Here is a 27715-nt window from a genome sequence, read left to right on the forward strand (position 1 = left end):
TGCTTTAACTGGGAACATCTGTTGAAAATACTTCTTGGCTCAGTTGCCAAAATATCTCTGTATTCCAGGTTCATAAGGATACAGGAAGCTTACTGCCAAACTTGTATGTTTCTATACACTGTAAATCAGCAGGTGGCAAATGATTTGTTTGTTTTTATTGCATAATGACTTATTCTTCCTTATATCTTTGTATTTCTCCCATGTGCCGTTACGCCTCCAACAGTGTGCTATTTGATTCCCCATGGAACCCATTGTTTTCTTTTAAGTTTTTAACATCAAAGTGTAATGTACATATAGATGTAAAACAAACAAGACAATTATAGTAACAAAAGAAACAAGTGTGGGACAATCGGATTTTAAATCAATGACAAGTAGGTTCTATATCTATGACAACTATAGTCCATAATGTTCTGAGGGTGAAGAATGCCCTCAGACTTAACTATGTGCGGAATCTTGCTTTTATTGATCTAGCTGCCATACGACAAAGAAAAGTAGTAACTCTTTAAAAAGAATATTTTGAGAATTATCAAAAATAGACAGCAGTCTTCTGCTATGGCTGACCGAAACTTTGCGCCAGCTCCATCGTAAAATCAAAATTCGCCTTTTCTCGACTCTTGCGCAAACAAATCACCTCAGAAGGAGCTGTCCTTGACAGAAATGGCAAGTGTGGAGGCCTGAAACTGCCACCACAGACTGTTTCTGTGAAGCCATCTGAGTTGAGAAAGCTCAATAAAAGTCGTCTTCATTGCTCCTCTTTCCCCACATCTCTTCGAAACCCTTCCCATTTACCTAGCAGCCCTTTTCTTTATGTTGAGACTGCATTAAAAGTGGCCTAAGCAGATTGCTTTCCCTCACGGCAGGCAATCTCTGAAGAGATCTAAAAGTCTTCACAGTTGCAGTAAATCTCTTCACAAAAGAAGTCTGCCCCCTCCCTCGCTCCCCAATTTCATTCTAATTTTGAGCGCTTTAACATGTCTTGACAAAATTCGCTATTTCGATAAGTATTTTTTTAAGATTTAGAGTTACCTAGTTTAAACGTGTGAGACAACAGCAGCTAGAATACTATTGGCACAGAAACGGAAAGAAAAGGAGGTTCCAATGAAGGAGGAATGGCTTTTAAAAGTAATGAATTATGTGGAAATGACAAAGCTGACAGCAAAATTAAGAAACCAAAATGATGGACTTTTTAAATAGAAGAGTGGAGGCCTTTTGTGGACTATTTGAAAAAGTATTATAATCAAAGGAAATTGTTGGCAGAATTCAAGATACGAGCAGCGAAATAAAAATGATAAAATAATTGTACAGTGGCACCTCGGGTTAAGAACTTAATTCATTCCGGAGATCCGTTCTTAACCTGAAACCGTTCTTAACCTGAGGTACCACTTTAGCTAATGGGGACTCACTTATCCTGAAGCAAAGTTCTTAACCTGAGGTACTATTTCTGAGTTAGCGGAGTCTGTAAGCTGAAGCATCTGTAAGCCGAGGTACCACTGTATTAGAGGGATTTTTGTAATAGGAGCTTGATATATAAGAATTTGAATAAAAACACTGTGGGGGTGGGGGTGGGAAGTCAAATCTATAAAACAAGTTATGTAATTGATTTGAAGTTAACTTGTGAAACACACACACACACATATACGGTGTGTGTATATATATATATATATATATATATATATATATATTATAGTTAAGTCAAATAATTACATAACTTCTTTGTTTCATAGATTGGACTTCATAGATTTGTTTCATCAATTTTGATATATATCTATATCTTTATATCGATCTATATCTATATCATCTATATCTATATCTATCTATATATGAAAAGAAAAGCTATTCTGCCATCTTATGGTGTTGATGTCTCCCCTGGCATTCATGCTGATTGATTGGCTCCCCAATAAACCAACATCACCTCTAAGTATATCAGTCATGTCACCAGTATTAACCTGGACTGGTATCTTCCCAAATTGCACAATACACAGATGCAGATTCTTGCCTACACACAGATGGGTTCCTCTCACAGGTGTACTTCTAGTTTATTCTCCTTTGCAATATCATGGAGCGCTTCCCATAGACTTTTTCTTATGATTGCAGCAACTGACTTTGTGACTTCAGTAACATCACTAGTCTTTCACTTCAAGTCTTGGTAGGTGCACAGTGAGTACTGTTCCGTTGTACTCTGCCTTTTGCTGGTTTTGGACAATCAGCTTCTGAACATTTGCTGTTTTCTTTCACACTTGGAAAACCTTGCAGCAATAGTGGCACCAAGCCAATATTTCACAACTGATTTTAACAATACCACCTGGCAATGGTTGATTTTGGAATATATTTGCCAAATACAAAGCACCTGCTATTTTACATATATGAGCAGACACACCCTTCCTCACTATGGCTAATTCTATGTTGTCCAAATTAAACCCATTTGTGCTGTCAACAATCTTATACAGTGGTGCCTCGCAAGACGAAAAGAATCTGTTCCGTGAGTCTCTTCGTCTAGCGGTTTTTTCGTCTTGCGAAGCAAGCCCATTAGCGGATTAGCGCTATTAGCGGTTTAGCGGCTATTAGCGGCTATTAAAGGCTTAAGGGATTAGCGGATTAGCTGCTAAAAGGCTATTACCAGTTTAGTGCCTTAGAAAAAGGGGGTGGGGAGCGAAAAAAACCCCCCAGGAATCGCAAGACATTTTCGTCTTGCGAAGCAAGCCCATAGGGAAATTCGTCCTGCGAAGCACCTCCAAAACGGAAAACCCTTTCGTCTAGCGGGTTTTCCGTCTTGTGAGCCATTCGTCTTGCAGGGCACCACTGTACTTTTGATTGTTGCAATACACTATGCAGAATATTTCTAAGACTGAATCAAGGGCACATTTATTTGTTACTATTGTTTATGTCTTGTTTGCTGTTGCCATTTTTCAGGAAACTAATGGATAGTACAGATTTGGCATGGCTGAGGTCCATGTGCTACCACTATGACTCTGTCTGTAGGTAAGGAAAGCTTTTGCTTATCTTGTCCTCAACAGCCGCTCTCTGGTTCTCATTCTCCTTCATCTCTGTTATGCGGCGCATCCAAGTTTCTTCTGCTGGGATGGTTCCATTAAATTCTTTGGTTATTACACAGACTGACTTTACCACTTCTGGCATCCACGGGTCACCTCCTTGTCATCATTCCCAGAAATTGGACTTAGTACATTATTTGCATTCCTTACCTGAGTAGTGCTACTGAATCTTCTTTTCACCTACTATTAGATTCAGAAGCTGAACTACTATCTAGCATATTATCATAGCCCATATTAAAATCTCCTGCTGCAATAATTTCCCCTTTAGTGAAAGAATTAAGTTTTTTTCAAGGTCTTTGCCATAAAGGAATATTGGTTTGATTTGGGACCATAAATAGATGCCAGAGTTAACTGTTTATCATCACATTGGCCTGAAACAAAAATAAACCTGCCTTGTGGATCTTGTTTAACACCTTGGGGTTTTTTGAAGAAAGAGGACCTTCAACTCTTTAACTAGTTAGAGACCCTCCACTATTATAACATCCCTCAGACCCCTCACATTTAATGTAAGCAATTTAATATCTCCTGTGGATTCAAGGGGAATCCACCGAGCGGTGCAAAGCGTCTATAAGTCTCCCATAGCACAGCAGCAAGAAACAGAACAAAAATGAGAATCATAACCCAGTAACCCCCCTCCACTAACCCCCATACCCTTTCCAAGTCCACTGTGGGAGTAACCAGAAATTAGCAGCTCTGTAGAAATACCACAAGGGGATTCCACCATCAATGGACCTGCAAATTGTGAGGAGAACAAATGCCTAGGCATGTCTTTTACAGCCATGACTGTAACATAGGCTCCAAGAGTACCATTTCTGCATCCCAACCCTGCAAGCTATAAACAGTAATACTCTGAAAAGTTAAAGGGATTAAATAAGGTACGCTAAATCTTACTGCACCAGTAAATCAGGCAGTATTGCAATAAGTAAAGAATGAAACGTATCATGCAAACACAATCTTGAACTGTGGAGCAGCAAATGTTTTTCAGCATTTCCTGTAAAACTATGGATGTATGAATCTTGATAATGCAGATGTTTTTAGTTTCGGCGGTTTTGGTCTATTTATCCTGTGTTAGAGATTTTGTGGTGGTTGCCACTTGCCATTCATCCCAGGTGCATACGTAAAGGCAGATCTTCTGCATCAATTATTATTCTAAAGGAGAGAGTGATTCGGTAAAGATAATATTATGAAACAGTTTTGTCTTGTCAGTTGCTTTATATATTATGCCATCCATGTTTGTGATTAACATGAAGGGGAAGCCCTGGAAGCTGGCTTGAATGTGTGGCTTTGTTCAAAATCTCAGCACTAAGGTCATTCAGAAAAAGAACACAGCATCCTATTTCCACTGGACCTTTCCCCCTGATTGCTTTCATCAGAGCATCTCTCTGAGCCAGTGTGGTGTAGTGGTTAAGAGCAGTGGACTCGTAATCTGGTGAACCGGGTTCGATTCCCTGCTCCTCCACATGCAGCTGCTGGGTGACCTCGGCCAATCACACTCTCTGAAGTCTCTCAGCCTCACTCATCTCACAGAGTGTTTGTTTGGGGGGGAGGAAGGGAAAGGAGATTGTTAGCCACTTTGAGACTCCTTAGGGTAGTGATAAAGCAGGATATCAAATCCAAAATCTTCTCTTCTTCTGGGAGGAATTAGTAAACGCAATAGCCATATCTCTTGTGAGAGTGCGGAATCAACTCAAGGGCCTCGCCCGCTGTTTTTCTCCTTATTGTTGGTATCTATTAATTTTTATATTTTCAGTTCTAAAGTAGAAAACTCATCTTGCAATTTTTAAATAAGCTCTGCATGGAAGCTTTCGCTCCATACAGTCTAGGGATAGGGCTGGACATGTTGAGGCTTCTCCTCCGCTGGAGTTGGGCTTGCTATTAGGCACCGTTACACATTTCCCGCCTTCCCCAGGGCCCACAAACTTTGGGGCAAAGCAAGTTTTAATATTGCACAGAGAGCAAAATTTTTAACTTAAAAGTTGTCTCTGAACCATTGCCTTCTAAAGTGTTCTGTTTGGGTGCAGAATTGAGCCCTATAGAATTGCGGAGGGTGATTTTTTTTATTAAAAAAGGCTTATGGAGATACCTGTCTCAAGCCACCGCCTCCGTTGTCACGCACATGTGCCCCCCCTCCAAATTTGCTTTTCTCTTGAAGCGCTATGATAACAGGACTTTTTAGTGTCTAGTGAAAAGACCTTCGTCTGCCAACAAAGCTTTTAGGTAGAGACCTTCCCAAGTTTGCATCTGCATTGAAATTGGTTTTAGATGTTTTAATTGTTTTACCTATTTTGCGTTTGTTGTCCTGAGCTCCTTCTGGAAGAAGGGTGGAATATAATATAATTAAATTAAATTAAGTTAAGTAATAATAATAATAATAATATTAACAGTTACAGAGAGAGTGGTCCTGTATCTTATTATGCAGGGTTGGTAAAGCCTCTGTTTCTGTCATAAATTGAATCATTGTCATCTTTGAGAAATAATATGGTTGGCTGCGATGCTGAAACTAACTATAACCAGGCCTGCCATGACATTAAATTGGATCATACTTTTAAAAAATAAAATAAAAAGTTACAATCAGTTAATGAGCTTCTTCTGAATGAGAAAGAAGTACAGACCTTAGTAAAGAAATAGCAGGCAGCTGCTCTCCACCTAAGAATGAGAGAAGTGGAGACATATGCAGTTGGCCCTTGATGTGAAAATGGCACTGCTGTAAGTACACAAGATTATCCCTGTTTTCACCCGTGAACTACTGGAGGATATGATTTGAAAGTACTCAAGCAATAAGAGCTAAGATTAGCCTTGCTGAACCAGAGCCATGATTTCATCTCTTAAAAGAGATGTCTTTTTAGCCATCCTCATGATCCTGGACATTACATATACGAGTCACAAAAGACTTAAAGCCTTTGTGCTGGGCCCAGGGGTAACAGGACCGGTCCAGAATCCAAAGGTTCCGCTAGGAGTCAGTCCGACAGGGACAAGGCAGGACACGAGGCAGGAAACAAGGCAAGGACAGGGGCAGGATCAAGCATACAGCAATGTTGCTCCTGCAACCTGGAGCAGGGTCTGACAGCCTTTTATCTTTGTTGGGGTAGCGACCGGTCCTGATCCCCCGGCAACTCACCTCCCCATTTTGCCCAAAGGCGAGCACTCCTCCTGCGAGTACTCAGGTCTCTCCTTCTCTCAGACCTTAGTCTCTGCAGCTCGGGAGACGTTGGTGGGTTACTAGACCAAGGGGCCACCTCAGCCTCCCCTGACCAAACCGGTAGTGGAGCAGCTGTAAGTGATGGCCCAGCTGGAAGGCAACGAGGTAATCCCCGCATCTGTAGCCAGGGCAGGCTCAGGCCCCTGACTCGGCCCAGCTGGTGTTTGTTGCAGGGGAACCTGTGCAGACTGGGACTCTTCAGGTTCAGGCCCCAGACTTGGTTCAGATGATGCCTGAGGCAAAGGATCCGGTGCAGACTGAGTCCCTCTGGTTCTGAGTCCAAGCCCGAGTCCCAGGCCATCACAGCCTTTTCTTTCCCAATGTATACTGCTTTATTATTTTTTAATCCCATAAAATGCAAACTGTATAGATTTTACTTAGGAGAGTAGACAGTGGAATAGAACTAGTAGGAAGCTTTCAGTGTGGTGACCCAGTTCTTGAAAGCTTCCATAAATCATAGCTAGTATATTAATAATCCTGCAGCCAGGTGCCAGGCACTTTGATTCCATCATACCAATTTTACCCAATTTGAACTGGCCGCAAGTTTGTTTCCAGGCTCCATTCAAGGTGCTGGTGTTCACTGTGAAAGCACTAGTGCAGCCCTGTGGCCATGCTGGGAAGCAGCGTTTCTTGGTGAGGTCCCTTTTTATGGTGCAGGGTGCCAGCAGATCCCCTGTCTCCAGGCTGGCAAAGAAGAATATTACTCTGTGCAAAGTGAGAATTAACTTACATAATGGGTTATATAAAAGCGGAGTTAACAGAACACTCATTGTGAACATCAGGAATTAAATGAGATGCATGCTTTATGCTTCATCAGAAACAAGGGTGTTAAGTACACTGAACGGGAATATCAAAAGGTGTAATAAAACAAATAGCTTATGGCATAACTAGGAAGTGATAGAACAGTGGGATCTGCTTTCTCGGAAACTCAGTTTTAATCTTGTAAAACGCACAACACCAGTGCAAAACAACAACAGGTAAAGAAACAGAATAAAAACACATTAAAGGATGCAACCAAAGGTGAGGTTTAAGGGAGAGGTTGTGAGAACAATATACATAACTTTCTTGAAGTCCATGAGATTAATGTCCTTAATTTTGTAAAATATTTACAGTAACACAGGATACTTTCACCAACATAAAAATGCTTAAGAAACATGCAAATGAACCCTTTCTAGATAATAGGCTCACAATACACTTTTTCAAAAAGGGGGGGGGGAGTACATTAATGTAAGTTTGTCAAAATAACAGTTTAGCTGTCCTTTCTTTTTCAAATGGAAGAAAAACCGTATGTAGGGAAGCTTTTAATGTTCGATGCATTACTGTATTTTAATATTTTGTTGGAAGCCGCCCAGAGTGGCTGGGGAAGCGCAGCCAGATGGGCGGGGTATAAATAATAAATTATTATTATATTATTATTATTTGCTAAACACTAAAAGTCTCTGCAGCTGGCCTGGGTTAAAGAAAATGGTGAGTCACAGATGGTCGTGCTGCAGGCAAAAGCCTTTTCAGTAGCCAGAAGTTGATATGTATCTGCAAATGCCACTCTTTGCTTGTAGATTTTTTTGAAACATTTGTTTTCATAAGACATTTTTGGCCAGAGAAAACTCATATTTTGTCAGGAGTAGGATTCCTGGGGAACTAAGTGGGTTTGTTTCCTCAAAATCCAAGTCATCAACAGATGCTACTGCAATGATTATTTCATCATTTTCAGAAAATCTCCTGTTTATTTCAATAAATACAGTATCAATGACTTCAAAATATATTATTTCCACTTGTTCACTTTTTTCACTAGGGTTTTTGTTAAAACATATTTCTGTAGCATTGCATTTCTGTTGAACTAGGACTTGCACACTCCAGTTTTTGCCACTTGAAACACTTGCCTCGTTACATTGGCCTAACAATTTAGATGGGTCCAGAGTGTTCAAATGGTTTCAGTCTCAGCTCTGTAAAGCATGCAGCACCGAAAGTGATACATAACCGTTCTGTGAACCTTTGCATTTTTCACATATCAAGATTTCTAAAAGCAACTTAGGATATTTTAGAAGCATATCTGAAGCATTCGTTTTGTGCCATGTCCTCCCAGAGACTCCAAAGGCACACTCCATTGTCTCCCGAGACAGACAAGTGCCAACAATATCTCTCAAAGAACTTGTGCCATGAATATCTGCAAGTTCATTCTGGGTTTCCAGAGACCCATCATTTTTTTCTATGGGAATTTCAATCAGTTTTTAATTTTTTTAGGGTATATACAAATTTGCAAATATAGTTCTGTGTACAAAACACCTGAGTCCTTTACTTACCGTAGTTGGCAATATGGATAGTTCTGACAGCTCTATTTCCCACAAAAAGTCTGCTGCTCAAGATCAGAGCATGGAGCTGAAAAACTTGATTCCTCCAGCTGGTTTTGCATGATATGTCTAATATAAGCGATATCGCACCAGGGACAACTCTTGGCAATGGCATCCAGAACTGTCACCATATCAGAAGTTGCGGCACTGAGCCGACACTGAGACCTGTGCTCTTGACTTCAGGCTCTCAAGTTCATTTTTCATGCAAATCCCCTGGCATTTCACTGAGTGCCATGCATGTAAAATGAGTAAAAGTGTTTCTAGCCACATTGTACATAACTTTAAAAAAAAAAAAGCTTACCAAATAATGTAATGATCAGCTCTTCTGTTAGCCCTGTATTTTCTTCTATCCACAGGACAGATATAAGAGGAAAAGAGCTCTACATTTTCGGTGCTTTCATTGCTGCTCTGAACTATAAATGGGATGGCATTTTGGAAATGCCACCCTCATCTTAGCTAGTCGAACCAATTACTGATGGAAAAGATTACCTACAAAATAGGACAAGGAGGTAAGATGGCCCAGCTATTAACCATACGTTAACTTTAAAGGCATGTAGCTATTAGGACTCTGTTTTTGTAATGACGTCAGTTCAATTATTTTTGCAGTGTGGGATATAAAAAATAACTATCTTTTTTATGTAGTGGCAAATACAAGCTGTCATTCATATGATTATTGGATTTCAGGACATCTCGTTTCCCCATTTGCTATCTTAAAGGGGATAGATAGGAAATGGGGAACTTTTTTTCCCCATTGGCACATCTTTTCTATTTCCCCTCCACTTCTTCTCAGGATCCTAACAAGTGCCTCAGATGTGTTAGGTTGTGAGACTATGATTGCTCTAACTTAATCAGTACCCAGCAGAGATTTGAACATGGGTTTGCCACCTAAAATAATCTAATCACTACACCATATTCTTCTCCTTGTATTTTTTCCTGTTATAACGCAAATCCCCAAAAACATCAGCCAAGATTCACAGGAAGGTTGATATTCAAACAGCTAATGAAGATTGTGTAGGCGGTGTCCACCAGCCCCATAATATGACCATCAGTATCACACATCAGAGGGGACGCGGGTGGCGCTGTGGGTAAAAGCCTCAGTGCCTAGGGCTTGCCAATCGAAAGGTCGGCGGTTCGAATCCCCGCGGCGGGGTGCGCTCTCGTTGTTCGGTCCCAGCGCCTGCCAACCTAGCAGTTCGAAAGCACTCCCGGGTGCAAGTAGATAAATAGGGACCGCTTACTAGCGGGAAGGTAAACAGCGTTTCCGTGTGCGGCTCTGGCTTGCCAGATGCAGCTTAGTCACGCTGGCCACGTGACCCGGAAGTGTCTCCGGACAGCGCTGGCCCCCGGCCTCTTGAGTGAGATGGGTGCACAACCCTAGAGTCTGTCAAGACTGGCCCGTACGGGCAGGGGTACCTTTACCTTTACTATCACACATCAGAGAGGGGTGGCAAGTGACAGGATGAAGGTTAAATTGGAAGACTATGTTTCTGCCCTGAAACACATTGTTTTGCTTTGTTTTTATCTATTACGCACCTTCCCCCCTGTTTTTAATACAACACTGAAAACAATTTTACACAACTTACAACCACAAAATAGGGTGAGTCCTAAATATACATGTCTCAAGTATCAAAGGCCAGATAATGGTGCATTTGCCGGCATTTGCCAGAAACTATAGTGCAGTTACTAGATGTGCCATTTGGACTGTACAAAGTGCAATGCACAAAAACTGCTTGGAACTAGCTTCCTGGCAGACTGCTACCTCCTAAAATGATGATAAGAGCACTTGTTTTTAAATGGAAGGTTGTTAAGTCAAGCTACAAAATCTACAACATATTCGCCACTATTGAGAGACAGGGGTAAAAAAAAAAATCAAGGTGCCACTAACTTCTAAATATTGGTCCTTATAACAGTTACCAAGGTTGCAGGTTTATCCTCCCGTGTCTTCTGCAGGGTGTATGATCTTCCTATTGCCTCTTACTACTTCCTTCTTCCTTAATTGCTGCTAGCAGTTACTCATTGGAGACAGAGCTCCAAGGTCAGAGGGCACATTTTTCGAGAATATTTGAGGCCTGGCAAGTAAGCCTGCCAAGAAGAAACTGAGAGGATCAAATAAGACCAGGAAGAATACCCTGAATTAGCAACCTGCATGGTACCATCTATCCCACCTCCCCAGCTGGCAACCAGAAAATTTGTCTGACTCCTAAACATTTGCATAATGTCACAAAACTACACCCTCACTGGGCATTTTTAGATAGCACTTTTCTTGGCTGGATGCTGTAATTCACTCTAGTGACCACTGGAGGACCAAAATCAGCTGAAGCACATCCTGTGCGTCACGATGACTATGGGAACTGAAAGGGTTGAAATTCAGTTACCTGCCTGGATATGTGCCACTAATAGTCTTCATAAATCAGAAAGACCATTAGAGTATGGCGCGGAACAGAACACGCATGAAAACCAAAGAGAATGTTGCAATCCAGAATAAAGGTTCCTATCGAGTTCATACTGATCACATACCATCATGTTATGGAAGCCATTGTCTCAGTCCAGATATGCAAACCATTTTGTGCACCTCCTCAAGATAATTTGTTTTGTGTCCTGAATAGTGACCACTCATGGTGTACTGCAAGCTGCTTCTGGATTTATTTGCTTGCTCGTTTTACTTTCAAAGACATGGATGGCACTGTGGGTTAAACCACAGAGCCTAGGGCTTGCCAATCAGAAGGTTGGCACTTTGAATCCCCGTGATGGGGTGAGCTTCCGTTGCTCGGTCCCTGCTCCTGCCAACCTAGCAATTCAAAAGCACGAAGTACAAGTAGATAAATAGGTACTGCTCTGACGGGAAGGTAAACAGTGTTTCCATGCGCTGCTCTGGTTCGCCAGAAGCAGCTTAGTCATGCTGGCCAACATGACCTGGAAGCTGTACGCTGGCTCTGTTGGCCAGTAAAGCAAGATGAGCGCCACAACCCCAGAGTCGTCCGCGACTGGACCTAACAGTCAGGGGTCCCTTTACCTTTAATTTCAAAGGTGATGAGCTCCAGGCCTCAGACGACTCTAGTGTACCTCCCCAAGGCTCCACACCAGATCAGTTAAATCTCAAAGCTGATCTACTGCATAGGAGTCGTCACTTCTTAAATAAAGGACTCCTGGCATTCACTAGCCTAGAGTCAGCCTAGTAATCTACCCCCCAGTGAGTCCATGGAGGATTTCAGCACATGGCTTGGAAATTTAAGCTGCATTCTCTCAGCCATTATTTCCCCAGTGCCTTCTCTTGGATAGTGTTCTTTAAGAAGCTTTAGTGCGCATCTGCTGCAAACAAGGCTTTGGATGCCTGCATTTCAAATCTTCCAAACTTCTCACCCACACGTCCATCTTCATTTGCCAAATTGGCGTTAACACACTCTTCCCCTCTTGCTGTGAGAAGCAGCTTTTCTCTGTTGAAGCAGACCGTGGCACAGAGGTGATGTCACTTGTGGCCACGGGGTGCCCACTTCTAACAATCCCAGCGATGCTGTCTCGCTGCGGTCATTAGATGTCCTGTCGCATTTTTCTTTCCCCCACTGCCCAGTGCTGTGTACCTGCTTCGTTGTTCTTGGCAAGCCATGGCACTGATTCATATGCCTCCTACCTCCTTTCCTATACAAACACCCGGGCAAGTAGGTGCCACGCAACGTGTCAGGCTGACAGTTCTGTGGGAAACAACTCTCCAAATGAATCCCAGTGAGGAGGGGAAATGGCACCGTGCCCTGCTTGCATTGCAAATTTTAAATGCACCAGGTCTCCAGTGGCTTGTTCCTTCATTATTCCATACTCGAGAATTGAGCAGCTTTCTAAATAGAAAAAAAAGACTAGCGAAAAGGAAAACACTCCCCAACCCTGACCAGCTTCTAATAAGGGTGCCCAAGCAAGAACTGAACGGATTGCCCACAGAGAAACCTTTAGTTCTCTCTTCTAATATCTTATTCCCTCATTTGTTTCTTATGCTCAGTGCATCTTGGATCATTACCTGGTCCATGCTAGTCTAGCAGTTCATGAATGTGTTACTACAATAAGCTGTGTTGCTCTGCACTCGAGTACCCAGGGCTACTCAAGCAGATGGGCAATTATCAGTGGCAATCTCTATCCCTAGACAGAACATCCCTCTCTGTGCCCAGGGCTGTGTTTCAAAGGAACACTTGCCCTTTTTTTCCCATTATTGCCACAAGCAAACATTTTCTTAAACAAGCTTTTTATGAATCAGCGAACCGTTTAACTGCCAATAGAATTAGCTTGGGATTTTTTGCTATCGCAACAGCGCAGAATGAATATCAAGAACACGCTTGAGAGACGTACAAGCTTTCTCTTGGCAGTGTTTAACAGTTTAAATAGTTTCAGGCACATGGAAACACTGGAGTAGGATATCTAATGGAGGCAGGGATAAAGGAAAACTCCAAATAAGGGCTTATTGTAGGCGAAGAGGTCAAACAACAACATAAGAACATAGTGGGATCAAGCCAAGGGCCCAACTAGTCCAGCATCCTATTTGCAATAGTAGAGAGACAGACAGAGGAGGCACCCCCATTCAACGGCCTAGCTTTGCTCCCAGCCTCTAGGGGCAGAGATGGACCAGCAGCAAAGCTCTGCGGAACGCCTCCCTCCTCCTGAGTATCACCACCCAGCTTTGCCACTAAGCAGGAGGGGGAGATCTTTTCCCCTACCTGGCAGTGTGGTGGGGAGTTTGTCCACCCACCGTAGGGGGTGGCAGCAGGGATTTTTGCCTCAGGTGCCAAAAATGCTTCAGGCTGGCCCTGCAAAGAGAGAGTGAGAGCACACACACATATCATTCCTCACCCAGCCACCAGAAACACCTTCAGTTGAGCACAGGCGAAGACACGGCTTAAACTCCCCAACAGCCAGCTAAATTCATTGCCCCACATCATACCTCTTCAGCTGGAAGGTGGAAAAGGTATACAGTGGTACTTCGGGTTAAGTACTTAATTCGTTCTGGAGGTCCGTTCTTAACCTGAAGCACCACTTTAGCTAATGGGGCCTCCTGCTGCTGCTGCTGCTGCTGTGCTGCCGGAGCACGATTTCTGTTCTCATCCTGAAACAAAGTTCTTAACCCGAGGTACCACTGTACACATAACAACCTTTCTGCGACCTTCCAGATAATTCCTAGCCATTCAGAAAGCATCAGCTGACTGTTTTCCCAGTGATCTTCTTAACAAAAGAAAATTGTAAGATATAGTCAGCAGGGTTGGCCAAGTTTATGCACTCCTCCTGGCTTCGTTAACCTTCTGATGTTCAAACACCCAATCTTACAACAATACTATGATCAATGATATTGAAAGCCACCAAGAGGTCCAGGAGCATCTGAAGGGTCAGTTCCATTGACCTCAGAGGGTCAATATCAACCACTTTGGGACACCCTGATGCACCGAGTACAAATGCAACATAAAACCTTATGTAAGCAAAGAATAAGAAGGGAAAGAGTGCAATAAAAATCAGAGTAAGAACAACACAAGTATGTTTGCCACAAGTTCTGAAAATCATTGAAATGGGAAATACACTTCCAAAAAAACCCAAACTCAGTGAATGGTTTGAGTTTAGCTCTAGTATGAAGAGAAGCCAGAACAAGGAGCACTTAACACCATTGTAATTCCACAGAAAGCAACTTGATTATTTCAAACCTAGTTTTAAAAACTTTGTTGAGTACTTATTTACATCCTGAAAGGAACCTCATTGTATAGGTGTTTATTTCTTGTTTGGAGAATGAACTTGAAGTTCTCCACTTATCCATACACAACCCTGGACAGCTTTTAAGAAAACGGTATCTACCAGATAAGTGTAATTTAAAGAAAATAATCATAAGCACTTCATTTTATATCTTTGCACAATAGCCATTTATAGTAAATTACTGCAGAGCCACAAAAACAGAACTCTTGTGACCTTTTCTTCCAGCAGATAATCTGCACTGGTAAAGCGAGATTGCTTGTCGCAGGGATAAATAGCATATGTCACTTACCCATTTTAGGAGAACATATGCGGAAAGGGCATTCTGAAATTTCAATCATCTGTGGGGAAAATACTGCACAATTCTGTCATTGCAACACAGCTGATACGTTTGTTTGGTGTTCGTTTATTGTCTCAATTGGCTATCCTCCCATATTTAATATTTCTTCTTTTGAATATCTTGTGGTATATTTGAATTCCATAGACATCAGATTCTAGGCTCAGTAGTTTCCACCTTTCTAAGTGTTGGCAATATAGCCAGGATCCTTCTTGTGTGGTGGAACACTATGTATGCATGCATACAAAATATATATACAAATGGTTGTGGACACTGGACATGCTAGTGGTGAGGAGCTGGTGGCCAGCAGCATCCTTCACACAGACACTGAAAACACCTTATACTGACTCCAAACTTACAGGAACATAGCCAGTGGCCTTATACTGCATCAGACTATTGGTCCATCTAGCTCAGAATTATCTACACTGATGGCAATGGCTCTCCAGGGTTTCAAACACGGTTTCAAGGTTTCAGAAGTCTCTTCCCAGCCCTACCTGGAGGTGCCAAGGATTGAGACTCAAACCCTTTGCATGCAAGGCAGGTACTCTACCATTGAGCTACAGTTCTTCCCAAAAAGTTCTTCTTTAAAAAGCTATATCAGCATGCCATCCAAATGGGCAAGCATTCATGTTACATAGGAATTTTCCGCAGTGCTGTTCTTATGCTCTGGCTGGCTCCTTGCAGATTTTTGAACAAATGTAGGTGCAGGATAAAAGCTGTAGTGACCACAGTTGACCATCCCAATCTTTGTGATGATATCTTAGTTCTTCGTAGTGGTTTTTCTGTTCTGATTTGTGAACAGTATGGAACACCTGCAAATTTACAGCAGATTGTTGCAAAAACAAAAGAAAAACTATAACCAGCTAAAAGACAATAATACTGCTACTTGCTTTCTTCCATTAGAAGCCCATTCCCAGTTTCCAGATAGCACAACTGCTAATTATGTAATCTGTTTACTGAAGAATAAGAAAGGAAACTGCAAACTAGAAAATCAGATTCTAATTCTTTCCCCATTGCCACCCTGAATCTATGATATCAGCAAAACAAACCTGTTGTGAATTTCAGCTCTATGCACAGACTCAGAATTACTTTGCCTGTCATCCCTGGAGCATGAAAGCAGAAGACTTCACACACACGAGAGAGAGCAAACACACAGAGCAAACACATATACAGTTGTTTACTCACAGCAAAGAAAAATCTGGCTGACAGTTTTGCTATTCCTTTTTTCCATATCACTCATATACATGAGACACATGCAATCATATGTTTTGCTATAATACTCAAACCATAGGCAAATGAGGATTGCCATTAACACACTTGCCTGTCTCGCTCACATTGCTAATTATTACCTGTACTGTGTGATGGTTGAGAGTTCCCTTTTTAGTGTTCTCACTCCTGAAGAGATCAAGGTAGCTTTTTGATGGCTTCCCCAATACAAGTGCCACAGTTTGTTTGTGTTAAACTATCTTCCTATAGGTTCTCTCTCTGCATATAGAATCACTTCTATAGAGTCTTAGGACTCTCTCCAGGTCACAAACCCTCCTCTGTCATAGCCTCAGACTGTACCTCTAGACCCACCTTGGGGTTTTTTGCTTGACTGGAATGTATCCTGATAAAGAAAGGGGTGTGACTGTGTGTAAAAACTAGCCTACTACACAAAAGTGCACTTTTGCCTCTGACCTACCCAGCACTGCCATATGGCCCAGAAGGGAATGTGGCCCTCAAACTTTAAAAGGTCCCCTACCCCTGATCTACATAAAGATAACTAATTGTCTCTACACCAAACTAAAATTATTTAAGAGAAAGGGAGCCATAGACTTAACATCTAGGCAGAAATAGCTCACATAGTTTAGCTGTCTTTTGCCAAATGGTTATAAAATTGTATGTGAATTAGCCCTAAATGAATTAAGTGAACCAAATGGACTAAATCCTAAATGAGCACATGTAATTACAACATCATCCATTATAATATCGAACTTGGTGGCCCCTTGCCAAACAGCAGAATAGTCAACACAGGAGAACAAGACAAAGAAGGGTTTTCTGCATACCCATGACACTCCCCAGTTATGAAGGGAAACATTAGCTTGTAAAAAGGAAGGAGGACTCCCCAAAAATGCTTTATAAAAAAACCTATTTGCAGGTGCAAAGACTCGTTTGCTACACAAGCAGCTGCGGCAGAATACAGCCACTGCACTGCCCTCTGAATTGAGGTGGCCGTATGGGGTGCTAGGACTAGGAGGGGGCAGAGCAGAGATGAGGTCAGGGGAAGCACCAGGTTTGCAGTGGTGACAGGTACAGGTGTGCATCCACTCAGGCTTATCTCTGCAAGCATGGTACTTCACCCGCCCTTACCACCACTCTGTCCTGTGCCCGCTTAGTCCCAGTGGCTGGCAGCACTGCCACAGGGTGGTGCAGTGGTTGTGTACCACCTCATGTGTGGTGACTGGGGGAAAGGAAGCATCTGGAAGCACCTTAACATTGCAGTCCTAACCACGCCTACTTGTGAATATGTACTGTTTAAGTCAGTGGATAACATTTGCTCTATTGCTCTCCTTGTTTTAAGGGCAGGATTGCAGTGCCTGCTATCTCATTTGTCAGTCTTGCACTTCCATAGATTGATGAGAAACAAGCTAGCAACTCTTGTCCCACAATGTTACTGCAGCCAAAAACAGAAGAAACACTTATCTAACTAATCCCTATTTCCAAATTATGAATCATTGATTCCATACTTCGTAGGTGGTTGTTGTAGCTTGGGGCTCCACACATTAGAATTTGCAAATAGTCTTTAAACTGCTTCTTAAAATATAAAACAAGATACCTGCTGTTTGATTGCATCGTTACAGCATTGAGGGGCTCAGATTAGCTGTTAATGCTCACTAGAAAGCATGTATTGCATCTTTGAGGATACCGGGTTTCTGTCCCATTAAATTAAGGAGCGTGTTTCATACAAATTGCCTTCCCTCCTAATTCTGCTTGGGTTTTCTTGTCTATTAAGAACATTCCAAGAAGCAACTGTGTTGTAAAAACAAAAGTAAAGAACTTTAGGTCCCAAGAAGTCTTAGATTTCATGATCATTTTGCCTTAATGCATTTCATAACTGAGGTCATGTAGAAGAGAGAAGCTAGAAAATAACCAGGTAGCTAAGGCTACAGTCCTGTACTCATGTGGAAGTAAGTCCCATTAAACTCAGTAGAGGTACCCAGAGAATCAGACTGGTCTAGTTTTACTGAGTGACTTTATGTTGCTGAGGCCTGAGGATATAAACAAGGTGTCTGACCATGTATAGTCCACCACCTGTCTGCTTGACCCTTTGCCTCCACATCTAACAAGAAGAGGAAGTCCAGCAGGTTGTAAATTCCTCCTTGGAAAAGGGGGTGGTTATTAGGCCACTCATGAAGAAACTTAACCTGGATCTGAAAGATGTAAACAACTATAGGCTGGTTGCCAGCAGCCCAGTGTTACACACTGAGATATGAAAGCTAGGAGCTAAATGGCACCTTAAACCTAGGTTATGGGTGCAACAACAGAATGTCTAGGCACACTTTTTTTATAACAAGAATACAAAGCTGAAAAATGAATGAACTGCAGCTAAAATATTATGTTAATTTTTCACATTATCTAGTCCTTCCCCTGCCCACCCCCTAATACTCTTAAGAGTGTCTCTTCTCCAGTCTCCAGACAGGCTGGAAGTTGGGGAGGCAGAAAAAGGTCCTCCTTTGCTGCCACTCTGCAGTTTTAATCTGAAAGCTTAGGTGCAGTACTGGGCCCAGAACTCAGAAACTGCTCATGCTGATGAAATTCCCTGTCACAAAATGTGCCTAGAACAATGGAAGTTTCAAACACTGCAGCAGTGCCCTCCTGGGCAAGGTGCTCAAGCAAGTAGTTTTGGATTGAACTCTTTTTCTAGATCCACTTCAATTACGCTTCAGTCCTGGTTTAGTAATAGAAACTTTCATGTTCACCCTGTGGGACCTTTCCCAAGAGACGGATAAGGAAAGTGTGATCCTGTCAGTAGTCTGGTACTTCTCGGCAAATTTCAAAACCGTTTACAGTGGTACCTCGGATTAAGAACTTAATTCGTTCTGGAGGTCCGTTCTTAACCTGAAACTGTTCTTAACCTGAGGTACCACTTGGGCCTCCTGCTGCCGCCACACCGCCACTGTGCGATTTCTGTTCTCATCCTGAACCAAAGTTCTTAACCTGAGGTACTATTTCTGGGTTAGCGGAGTCTGTAACCTGAAGCGTCTGTAACCTGAGGTATCACTGGACTGCGATATCCTTCTGGATAAGCTATCTGAGTTGGGTGCTGAAGGTACCCATGTTACTAGTGCTATTTTTCTAGAAAAAGAAGTGTCGGAACTCACCATGAACACCTCCCTCAATGGTGCCCACCTGAGAGGTGCTGGAACTGAGTTCTGGTGAGTTCCAGATGGAAAGAAGCCCTGCGTGTTACAGCGACTCTGTTCTTTCTTGGACAACCAATGATCCTCCATGCTGTTCTAACATCTACATAAAAGGTGGTCCTGGGAATGTGGTCTGAGGTGTCACCAACATGTGGATGGCACTCAGCTCTGTCATTTTGCTCCCCACCCCACCCCCAGTAATATATTTCTTTAGTCTTCAGTGAGTGGCCAGAGATGAAGAAACATTAAAAAAATCCTCCTTTTCCTTCCACTCTGTAAACAAACTATAGATTCTCCCCAGCATCATTTCCCTCAGATTGCACAAATGAATGCAAACAGCAGCAGCCCACAGCTTTTCTCATTTTCCCAGGTTCTGGAAAAATCTGAATTCATTTAACAAAAGCTATGAGATGGGTTCTGATTGAGGACAACATCATATGAATGATGCTCAGAAACCTTGGACTCAAATAGTCTCAAACCCACAGGGCAAGCTAGCTTAAGGGTCTACCCCAAATATCATGTGCATCCAGTTAGGAAGCCCACTATACTGCATCCTTGGTAGTGACGACCCAGCCTCTGAATGGTGAGGAGTCCAATGCCGCCTAAACTAGCCTGCTGCCTGTAGGTGTAGTGGTGGAAGATGCTAGCCAGTCGCCAATGTGGAAGTAAGATTCAGCTGTCATTTTAGTTCTATATATGGACTGGGATGGTGCCATCTTGTCTTGGCCTCAGGCTGCAAAATGTCTTGGGCCACCCCTGGATTGCACTGTACGGCTGCAATCCTAAACATGCTAACTGAGCGATCTGAACAATATACTGTTGCCACTGAGTCTGGCAGAGTTGGGGAGCAACTGCCACATGTACAATACCACCCAACCACTCATGGCAGCAGAAGTGACCTAGTAATTGAGCCCGGATCAGGGTTCCACTGAGTCCAACACACATAGCCAGGCAGAAGGAGGTGGTTGCATGGTGTAAGCCCCTCTTTATATAGTGTATTTACTTCTGAGTAAATATGCACAGGATTCCACTGTAAGGCCTCTCAAATCCTGGCACGGGCATTGTCTAAAGAGCCATAAACAGTGCCTTTAAGGGGATTAGAACAGGCTGTTCTGCACTGAAGATCATAATACATATACCCCAGCCCCTTTTACCTTCCTCTTTCAATTATTTCTCTCTCCCATCTGGTCTCAATTTCTTTGAGGTTAGGGAGACACACACTTTCCTGTAATGAAACAGCAATAATTCCACAGTTATCAGTAGGAACCCAATGGACACGTGTGCCAGAATAAATCACTCATGTTTGCACTGTGGATGATTTGCAGTGCGATAGTCAATCCGATATCATTTCTGAGGTCAGGGTACAGCAAAATAGCAGTTTATTCCACTTTCCTGCCTAATACCCATGTCTAGTATTGACTCATTTCCTGTAAATGGCTTCAGAGAATGCCTTCAGAAAATGTTCAGGCAGGAATGTCATAAATGAAAGTGCTTTGCTGTTGCTAAGATGTTTCTTAACAGGGTGTCTGGTCTCCTTGGCAATATAGGAATATACCTCTGTAAACAACATTAGTAACTCATCAAGAGACTTTCACCTTTGTGGGTGCCTAATGCCTGTGGAGTTGGGGGAGAACAAAACTAAAATAAGCTGCCTCTAGAAAAGAGATCTCAAGATAACAAAATTTGTTTGTTTGTTTGTTTGTTTTAAACAATATACTATTTTCAGATATGTGCCTCCCCCACCACCAAATTGTTTTGGAGTAGAATTTGCTATTGGAACCTCATTTCTCCCCATTACTCCTGGGATTTCTCTCTCACATTGCTTGGGATAATCTACCATCATGAACTCTGTCTGGCACAATTAGAAGCTTGGAGTTTATGTGCTTTCTATCATCAAACACAACACAGCCACCTGCAGTTGATACTTTGCAAGATTACCATTTGGCTTAAAAGCAAAAAAGGGAAGATAAGGCATATTTGAGGAAAGAAAGCTCCAGTGGCCATGAAGGTATTTCTCCCCCCCCCCCCCCACTGCTGGTAGTTAGGACTACCTCATTCTGCACCCTTTTTGCAACTGTCTGTTTTCGCTTACGTTTGCTGCAGATGCATGGTTTCGATGTTCTTGCTGTTCTTTGCCATTGCAACCATTAGATTTGTTTTCCCTATGTGGCCATTTGATCCTTATGGCTGTAGCACTTCATGTAATTCTGCTAAAGATGTCAGAATCCTACATCTGAAATGATGTTATGGAATCTTCGCAGCCAATTGAATTAAGAGCCAATGTGGGAAAGTGAGGCTAAGAAATGAAAAGGTGAAGAAGAAAAATGGACTGAAATCCTGCAGAAGCAGGCCTTATTATTATTATTTATTAAATTTATTATTTATGGCCTCCATCCCTTAGATGGAGAAGCTTATGTATGCGACCTTGAACTCCCCAGAGGAAAAGCAGGACATAACCATCAGTCAATGAATCAATCACTCAAGTAGACTCTTGATGCTCGAGAATTTTCCCCCTAAGAATTTATTCTGGATAGACATGGCTCATGAGATCATCTTCCTATAAATCATGTGGGTTATATATTAATGAAAACTTTTAAAGTATTATCCAGAAAAATTTTTGAAACTCAGGTGATTGCAGTGAGAGGCGAGTGCTTGCGTTTCTCCAACTGAGATCAAGGACATTTAAAAGTGAATTGCTTTTTGCTGGACCCCACCTTTCGTTTTTAGGTACATCTGAGAGTAACTCAAGGAATAGAGAGATATTGCGCACATTATGTGGTATGAGGCAGTTGACAGTGGCACAAGAGCTTAGTGTACTCTTTTTTCATGGTTTACTACATACATGCTATTTTTAACATGGTGGAGATTTTATTTTTGCTCTTTCGTTCAAAAGCCAGTGATTCTACCACCTCAGTCTGCTACCTATGTCATTTGAACTAGGGCTGATACCTGGAATATGTGGCGTAACAACAAGGACAGTGTTTCTGAACAAAGCACATACTCTCTCCTTTCTTCACTGCTGAGCGACTAGAACAGCATCTTATGTAACTCGGATTGGGAGTAGGGATGTGCAAGAAAAAAAGTCATTTCATAATTGTGTTCATTTTTGCTATTTAAGACCTCATGTGTTTTGCTCTTCATTTGCTAAAATCACATTTGCTTCTTTCTTTATTTGTTAAATTCATGTTGGTTTTGTTACATTCGTTTCCCATTTTTCCTCCTCCTGTTTTTTCCCCCTGCATCTTGTGGCACAAGCAGCAGGAGTGCTGATTTGGGGGGCTGCCATTTTATTTTCCCAGAATGCTTTGGACATCGACATTGACACATTCTATGGTGTTCTGGGGGATGAATGACAGTCACTACAAAAAATAATAATAATGCTCACCTCAGACCAAAGCTCCTTCTAGTCCAGCATCCTGTACTCACAGTGTCCCATCAGATATCTATGGCAAGCCCACAAGCAGGACATGAGTGCAATAACATTCTCCCATTTGTGATCCCCTGTCAGGAGTTCTGAATCACATAGAACCACTGTAAAGAAGGTGATTTGCCAGCACACAGACACCCCATTCTTCCTAGCATTACTGACTTCACATGATGAAATTTAAAACCTGAACAGGGCTTTACTCCCTAAATATTTTATGGAATTGTGGTATTATTGAAGGAGTTAAGACCATAGAGGTCTGTTCCTAGACTCTGCTGGGTCATGCCCCCTTACCTCCATGAGGGACGATGTGAAGCTGCTTCTTTTTCCTATTCCTCACCTCTCTTCACACCATGCAACCAACCAGAATGGACACATTTGAACTTGCTCCAAGTTCAGACTGCATGTTTGAAACTATATTCTGTATTTTGCACCCAGGAGTATTCCACCTATGTTCTCCTTGCTGCTGGCATGGGACAATGCATGAATCAGGCCTTTGGATTTAGTAAGTGAAGCTTTTAAACTTATTTAACAGTGTTCATTGCTAGAGGTGTGGAGAGAGAGGGCAAAAGCATTAAAGCAGACTAAATAGATAAGCAAAATGGGTTTTACAACCTATATTCCACACTGTGCTACTGGTAAACTCTGAGGGTGTTTTTAATTCTGCTGGGCAAGCTGTCTCCTGCTGGAGACCCACATTTTGAATCTAGGTGTCCATCTGATTCTTTTGTTAATTAGTAAAGGTAAAGGACCATTAGGTCCAGTCGTGACCGACTCTGGGGTTGCGGCGCTCATCTCGCTTTATTGGCCGAGGGAGCCGGCTTACAGCTTCCAGGTCATGTGGCCAGCATGACTAAGCCGCTTCTGGTGAACCAGAACAGCACACAGAAACACCGTTTACCTTCCCGCCAGAGCGGTACCTATTTATCTACTTGCACTTTGACGTGCTTTCGAACTGCTAGGTTGGCAGGAGCTGGGACAGAGCAACGGGAGCTCACCCCGTTGCGGGGATTCAAACTGCCAACCTTCGGATTGGCAAGTCCTAGGCTCTGTGGTTTAACCCACAAGGGAATCAGATCTATTTTCCACCCTCACACCTATGAGTCTCTGTTGAGGTGTTTTCCCACTTAGCTTTTTCTCCTCCAATTTTTTTGTACTTGTGCAGAACCACAAGCGTTACCACAAGTCTGCCAATGCCCCCCTTCTCATTCTCATTCTCTCTCTCTCTCTCTCTGTGGGTGGTGCATTTTTGGATACATATGCTCAAGCGTAGGAAGACTCAAATCAGCATCAGTATGTGGGTGTATAGTATGTATAGTAATGATTTTTCAATATATACAAGTTGCTGCTGATGTTATTACAGCTATCACCCAGCTTCTAGAATTCTGCTTTGTTTGTTTACTGCATTGGGGTGGCGGGGTTCTGTCACATTATATATATATATATATATATATATGCTTTCGTAGATTTTCACGGGTACAGGAATGCAGGTTTTGGTGTCCTCGGGTGTCTTCCCGTGTAAAAGTTGGGGTGTCTAGGCGACGTTTCGACGAGGTCTCACTCGTCATCTTCAGGCTGGTGCTTTCGGCTTCTTGTTACTGGAACAGAGCAGGATCTCAGTGTTTGAGTTCCTATAAATACTGTTGAGGAGGTGTGGTGTATAGCCTCCAATGTTCTGGGCAGAGAGGAGGTTCCCAGGCTAGTGTGCCTTTTCTTCTTTTGTTCCTTAATTACTTGAGGGATATCTTGAGTGATTTCTTGAGTGATTTCCTGAATCCCACTTAGGTGGGTCATTAGGTGTGGATTAGTTGCTAAAGCCTTCGTGTCTTGAACTCTTGAACTTTGTGAAGAGTTTTTCTGAGAAGATGGCTGTACTGCACTTGGTTGTGCTCTGGCTTGGCTTCGTGTATAGGGGCGAGCTGTGGTTTTGTGGCCTGTGCCAGCCAGATCTGTGTAGGGATTGCAGGGGGGTGCAGCATCCGGAGGTGCCACCTCAGAAACCCCAAGGATAAAATTCAGTTGGAAAACCAAGGGGTCTATGAAATACCCTGCAAAGTCTGCCCAGCCACGTACATTGGACAAACAAACAGACGAATAAATGCACGGATCGCAGAACACAAGAATGCCGTCAAAAAAGAAGAAAAAACTTCCTCTCTTTTCCAACACATGAAAGAAACAGGACACGAAATTAATTTTGCAGATTCCAAATTGCTCTTTAACATGGAACATCACCACAAGAGAATAATCATGGAAGCCATCGAGATAGAGAAACACCCTCACAACATGAACAAGCGTGACGACACATCCCGCTTGCCAGACATCTGGAAATTAGCCCTCCCCACAAAATCTGACACCAGATCCAGAGGCACACAGAACGCCATCACCAATCAACCACACCAGACCCAAACCCAGACCCTCTCCACAGATAAATTACAGACACCATCCAGTAGCCAAACCAGGGTGGCACCTCCGGATGCTGCACCCCCCTGCAATCCCTACACAGATCTGGCTGGCACAGGCCACAAAACCACAGCTCGCCCCTATACACGAAGCCAAGCCAGAGCACAACCAAGTGCAGTACAGCCATCTTCTCAGAAAAACTCTTCACAAAGTTCAAGAGTTCAAGACACGAAGGCTTTAGCAACTAATCCACACCTAATGACCCACCTAAGTGGGATTCAGGAAATCACTCAAGAAATCACTCAAGATATCCCTCAAGTAATTAAGGAACAAAAGAAGAAAAGGCACACTAGCCTGGGAACCTCCTCTCTGCCCAGAACATTGGAGGCTATACACCACACCTCCTCAACAGTATTTATAGGAACTCAAACACTGAGATCCTGCTCTGTTCCAGTAACAAGAAGCCGAAAGCACCAGCCTGAAGATGACGAGTGAGACCTCGTCGAAACGTCGCCTAGACACCCCAACTTTTACACGGGAAGACACCCGAGGACACCAAAACCTGCATATATATATATATATATATATATATATAATCTCCTGTTAAAAACTAAGCTCCAGGCTTGGATTCCTTGTGCCGTATCACATAAATGCCAAACGCAAACAGCCTGGCTGTTTTATGAACATACTCAGTTGTAGGAGAAATAGCAGATGTTGAATGTGCTCTGCCATGGCATGAATCTCGCTCAACAATGTGCCTTTTTCTGTGAGTGACTGGTCTGGAAAATCTGTACGCTACAATTTGTTTAGTCTTTCACTCCACGCATAATTTGGTAAGGCTGATGAAGCCGCACCATATGTTACCTGCACTGACACACAAAAAAGGAATTTCTGTAACAGGAGAAACAGGCATTTCTAAAACATCCATGCAGGGTATCATTCACATAGTCCAGATGTGCATTTCTCAGACCCCAGTTCACACATCACATAAGCGCCTTTGGGTTCAGCAAGTACGGCCCGAGAGGTCATGCTTCCCACACCCACTTACCTCATATATGTGCAGTGCAACAGGCAGCTCAGGTGAGCAGTTGGCTGCTCAGACAGACACTCTGCAGCTACGCTAATGCTACAAGTGTATGGATGCCTGCAAGTCGTATGTCTGAATATTGCAGGATGGGAGCACAGGTAAGGTCTTGCCTATTACCTGTGGTCCATCTCATGTATAAACTGGGCCTCAGTCTACGCAGCAGCAGAGGAAAGCATAAGCTGAATTTTATACCCCGTTTAACTAAGACCTTTTTATAGGTTCATCAAAGAACTGAAATAAAGGTTAACTGCTTGTTGTGATAACCATGCCATTAATACGATATACCTGCTGCCAGTGTCATGCATAAACTGGGACTCTGCCCATACCACTGCACAAGAAAGTGTAAGCTATCCTTTATATATTGTTAAACTAGGGCCTTTGTGTAGTCATATCAAAGAAGTGCACAAAGAAGTGAAATAGAGGTTAACTGCTCATTGTGTTAATCACACCAGGGATAGAATTCAGAAAGTCAACAAAAGGGCAGGCTTGTTTGACTGACCAAGAGCTTTTTACAATAATTATTTCTGAGTGACCTTTGGTTTTTCCAATGAAGGTTTTAGAAGAAGCAGCTCTCTTTACTTCCATATTCCAAGTTGCACCAAATTCAGTTTCCATTAGTGGTGCTGACAGCATGGAACTAGCAAATAAATTCTAATACTTAAGAGTTGTATATACTGGGTGGTATTCAACTAAGCTTTACTCAGAAAAGATCTATTCAAATTAGAAACCTAACATAGTCAAGTTCATTAATTTCACTGGGTCTGCTCTAAGTAAAACTTAATTGAATATCACCCATATGAAATATGACAGCAACAGCCGTAGTAATACTGAAAGTACCCAGCATACAACATAATCCTGAAATCACACAATAAAAACAATATAACTGAAACGACAACAAACGATTTCTAAAAGCAATAACAAAATGCAACCAACACTCAAAAGTGAAACTCACCAACTTAGCATCTGCAGTTAAAGGCATCATACATTAAAACTAGCAAGTACAGTCATACCTCGGGTTGTGAACGTGATCTGTGTGGGAGGCACATTCGCAACCTGCAGCACTGCGTCTGCGCATGCGTGTGGCATCATTTTGCACTTCTGTGCATGTGTGAGCGCCGAAACCCGGAAGTAACCCATTCCAGTACTTCTGGGTTCGGCGTAGTCCGCAACCCAAAAACGCGTAACCCGCAGCTTTCACAACCCGAGGTATGACTTCATGACTCCGCAGGAGAAAGTGAGAAGCCATGGTGGCTTAAGGGTTTTTGTGACAGTCCCAGCATTTTGTGGACAGTTGGAGACTATGTAGAGTGACCCAGTCACAACTCATTCAGACCTTTAATGGATGGAAGCATCAAAACAAGCTCGGAAGTAAGTAGGAAGCTAATGGGACAGGCCTAAGATCAGAGTTATATGTTCTGACCTGCAAGAGCCAGACAAGATTTTACAACACACTTATTTGCAGCTCTTTAGCTGAGTCATGAGATTGGCTGAGCTACTCCAAGTACAATTAAGACACAGCGACAACAGGTGTTTCTGTTATTAATGCTCATGCCTGCCAGAGTCTCTAGGATTCTATGATTCAGCGGTTTCTAAATGCAAACTGCAAACTCTTGCAGTGCACTGATCTCAGACCTCAACCTACAGATAAATTGCTCATTCGGCGCGGGGGGGGGTGAACAATTGCCTAAGCATTAACTCCCACTGACAAAATATCAGCTAAGCAGCTTTGACTCTTAGCAAGCAATCAGCTAGACA

At 42.6% G+C, this 27715-nt stretch overlaps 2 long non-coding RNA genes across 2 annotated transcripts; one reads left to right on the forward strand and one right to left on the reverse strand.

The window, feature by feature from the left end:
- The first annotated feature begins 2851 nt into the window (after window positions 1–2851).
- LOC310676400 lies at window positions 2852–22967 on the forward strand. Its single transcript, XR_014510536.1, has 3 exons — window positions 2852–2979; window positions 8954–9106; window positions 22912–22967. It is a non-coding gene; the product is annotated as an uncharacterized lncRNA (long non-coding RNA).
- Window positions 11639–16130, reverse strand: LOC310676402. Its single transcript, XR_014510538.1, has 3 exons — window positions 15996–16130; window positions 13295–13384; window positions 11639–12427 (listed from the first exon to the last, which is right to left on the reverse strand). It is a non-coding gene; the product is annotated as an uncharacterized lncRNA (long non-coding RNA).
- Window positions 22968–27715: the final 4748 nt, after the last annotated feature.

The sequence above is a fragment of the Podarcis tiliguerta genome, assembly GCF_965153285.1.
Source record: "Podarcis tiliguerta genome assembly, chromosome: 4".
Classification (NCBI taxonomy): domain Eukaryota; kingdom Metazoa; phylum Chordata; class Lepidosauria; order Squamata; family Lacertidae; genus Podarcis; species Podarcis tiliguerta.